This window comes from Tenrec ecaudatus, chromosome 15 (genome assembly GCF_050624435.1).
Source record: "Tenrec ecaudatus isolate mTenEca1 chromosome 15, mTenEca1.hap1, whole genome shotgun sequence".
In the NCBI taxonomy this organism is placed as follows: domain Eukaryota; kingdom Metazoa; phylum Chordata; class Mammalia; order Afrosoricida; family Tenrecidae; genus Tenrec; species Tenrec ecaudatus.
Window position 1 is genome coordinate 9871139 of NC_134544.1, and position 3929 is coordinate 9875067.

Below are 3929 nucleotides of genomic sequence, written 5' to 3' on the forward strand. Positions count from 1 at the left end.
ATGAGAAGACACAATTGCTTTTTAAAAATAATGATACACTATTTAAACTCTTTCCCCAAGAAAGTGTTTACTTCTTAGATGCAATCTTGACATAAAGACTCCACACTTTCATTTTTAGACTTCAAAGGAAGGAAATCCTGTAAAATATATATCTGAAATAGAAACAGTCAGAAAATCTAGTGGAATGTTTTAAACATCATCATGATCTTTCAGCATCCACGAGGAAACAAGAAAGCAAAAGGAGAGATGGGTTGTGTATGCCATTAAAGGTCATGGTTATGACAATATTCTGTTTTTCCTGCTTCTGGGAAAAGAGGTTGTTTTTTTAAAAATATGTATCTAATCAGCAATGAAAGACGACCCCTTGTCACGTTTTTCACACTGTGACACGGAACTAGGTCCCCATCATTGCTCTACATGCTTGCAAGGGCTCAAATCTGAAAGGTCTGAATTATACTAGCCCAACTTCTCCATTGCATACCTGGGCATGTTGGATCACAAAGAGAAACACATTCTCTTTATCTTGGTAGGGTGTTTAGATTTGAAACATGGATACAGAACACTAGTGACATCACCTTGAGATATAAGCAGGGCAGCAAAGAACGGAATCCTAAAAATGGATGTATAAAAATTGGACATTTTGCTATAAGATAAATAATTCTAGTACTGTTATGATTCTCTGGTTCTGATGCACCCTAGTAAGGCATTGTAAGTTTACATTAACTAAAGAGACTTCATCTTACGTACTTTGGACATGTTGTCAGGAGAGCCTGGTCTGGAGAAGGACTTCATGCCGGGTAAAACAGCAGCAAAAAAGAGGAAGACCTGCAAGGAGGTGAACTGACACTGACAGCAACAATGGGCTCACACGTAAGAACAATAGTGAGGATGGCACAGGACTCACCGCGTTCCTTTCTCTTGTTCGTTGGTCGCTATGGGTTAGAGCGAACTTGATGGCACCTAGCACCGATAGCAAAGAAATGGCATTTTGACTGCTGAGACCAAGTCTCTGTTCTGATGCTATAACCTGGCATGAGGCATCCATTTTTGCTCCTTGGTTTGAGTAGATATGAAGTACATAGTCATTCATTAAGAATAGTGGATTGCATACTCAATGTATATGACTCCTGCCCACAAGTAGAGTGCAATCTGGTGAAGCACAGTGCAAATGCAAATATTTATGCAGACTGATAAAGGTACTAGAATAGAAAAATTAGAAAGCAAGGAAGAAACTAAGACAGGAGCAGACAATTCCAAATATTTCTATGTCTTAGACTATAGATCAGAGATAGGAAAACATTTATGCAGTTCTGCCTAGAAACACTATCAGCCTATACTACACAACTGGGTCAGCTTAATCATTATTTCAGGTGTTAAAGGATGCATCACTGGGATTTTCCAAATGTTTTCTATAAGGAGCTGCTTCTTCAAAATGAGAAGCAGTCCAAGTCTGGCATTTCTAATTGACCCAGGGTGATTGTGGTCGCTAGCTTATCACCTTTCCAAATGGTCTTCTATCCCTCTTTACCATCTATCGGTGACATAGACCCAGTGTCACCTCGTTCTAAGCCACCAGCTACATTTCTTGGCTTTGCCTGAATTTATCATCATATGTTGTCAATCCTCCCTAACCAACAGAGTGGGAATCAGGTGACCGAATGTTAAGCGTTAAGCACTTGATTGCTAAGTTGGTGGTTTGAACCCCACCAGGGGCTGCGCAAAAGGAAAGCATGGCTATCTCTCTCCATAACGTTTATAACCGAGGAAACCGGAGAGAAAATCCTTTTCTGGGACATGGGTTCTCAATGAGTCTGAATTATCTTGAGGACCCACATGAGAGTTCTACCAACATTCCATTTTTCTTCCTCTCCATATTAAAGCACTGCCATCAAATTGATTCTCACTCACAGTGAGCATGTAGGATAGAGAAAATGGATCTCATCACATTTCCAAGACTGCAGTCTTTATGACAACTGACTCCTCATTCTTTCTTTCCGTAAGCAGTTAGTGGGTTCACCGCATTCATCCTTTGGGCTATCAGTCACGTGCTTGATTCCCCCGTACAAAAAGAACTGGACTTTGCTATATGGAAAATCACTAAGATTATTTTTTAATCAATAAGTATTAGAGTTATTATAAAGAGCCTTGTCTTTATTTTGGAAATGGATTATTTTATTCCATTCTTTAATGTACACTGAAGTGAGATTTGATCATGGTGAACAGATATTTTTAGTAAAACGGATATGTAAAAATGAACTAGAAAGTTTCCTTATATTTGACAAACCACGTTGACTTGAGTAGCAAACTTTATTGAAATTGAGAGAATTCTCAAACCATTTTAATTAAAATGATAAGCAAGAAAAAGATGCCGATGATTAAGCAAGCAGAAAGACATTTCATAATTGGACCCATTTAGAAATCACAAAGATAGACTGTTTTTAACTTCTTCATTTTGGAAAGTAATAGATATGTCCTTCTCATAGCCACTTTAAAATCAACTTTGCAATTCACAGAGAACTGCGGATATTTTTATTAGATTGAGTTGAATCTCTTGAACAATTTGGACTTTTACATCTTTATGATGTTGACTCTTGCAATTTGTGAATGTGGCATATTTCTTTGTTATCTTACAGTTTTCTCAGTAACTGTAGTATTCATATAATGACCATTAGACATAATTTTTGGTGTCAATTGAGGGTTAGATCTTATCCATACCATTTGGGTCTTATTTATAATATCATTTTGATGTTTTGTGGCTGACATAGACAAAAATTCACTTTTTTGCTAATCTTAGATTCAGAAAACTCCCTCTATTCATTTTATGATTGTCCATACATTCATCTAGACTTGTTAATATATAAAATCAAGTCATCTATAAATAGTATACTTTTTTGAGTTTCTTCCTAAGCTATGTTTTTCTTTCAATAATGTGATTGCTAGAGTATATGATTAACAATAATAAATATAAACTTATAAAATATTAAAATACAAACATATCAAAGAATGCCAAAGCTTGATTCATTAAAAATAGTTAATATAATTGATTGGTACTACATAAACTAAAGAAACAGGCACAAACTAACAGAACTAAAAATGTATATCTTACCATGCATCCTGCAGACATTAAAAAGATCGTGTCTTAGTTATCTAGTGCTGCTATCACAAGAAGGTGGCTTTAGCAGACGATTTTATTCTCTCACAGTTTGGGAAGCTGTTGTTGTTCAGTGTTTAGATTTCTCCCCAAAAATTCCTTTCCCAAGTTTAGAAGTTTGGGACATTATGTGGGAAACTTGAAACTGGGAAGCGAGTGTGTGAGGGCAAAGACTCAGCATTCATACTATTGGGGTCTGGGAGGCTAGGACAGCCCTGGAGGGAACCCTCACATTCGTGGGTTGGAGATGCGTCCCACCTACATTCTCTTAAGTAAGAGTCATTCCCCTGAATGTCTTCCTAAGTAATGCCATTTTTTTTTCAGGGGAGAGCGCGAACGCAGTCCCACACTACCACAAATTATGCAGTCGAGTTTCCCACATTTGTGGAAATCGCAGGGGTAGGTACAGCTGGAGTGCAATGGATAAGCCCCGCCCTGGGAAAACCACCTTCGTGATCATGGTATCTCCCCTGCCAGGTAAGTATTAATAATAATGCCAAATTTAAGGTGCTGTCTGCAAGCAGAGGAAAAGTTTATTTCAAATGAATTTGTGAGCAAAAGCAGTCTTAAAACTTAAATCAAGGTGGAGGAGGGTAAATGAAACTCACAATACCTCATTTGCTTTAAGAAAAATATGAATTACAAAATTCTGGGGAAAATTACTTTGATTCTTTTTTAAGTTTGCATTTTATTTTCTTTGTTTTAATAAATCATTTTATTGGCGGGGCATACATCCATTGTATTAATTTATACATATGTTGCCATCATCCTTTTCAAA

General features: G+C 37.0%; 1 non-coding gene across 1 annotated transcript; it reads right to left on the reverse strand.

Moving 5' to 3' along the window:
- Positions 1-3472: 3472 nt before the first annotated feature.
- LOC142428482 (U1 spliceosomal RNA) lies at positions 3473-3636 on the reverse strand. The gene has a single exon (XR_012780380.1). It is a non-coding gene; the product is annotated as a U1 spliceosomal RNA (small nuclear RNA).
- Between the last annotated feature and the right edge of the window lie 293 nt (positions 3637-3929).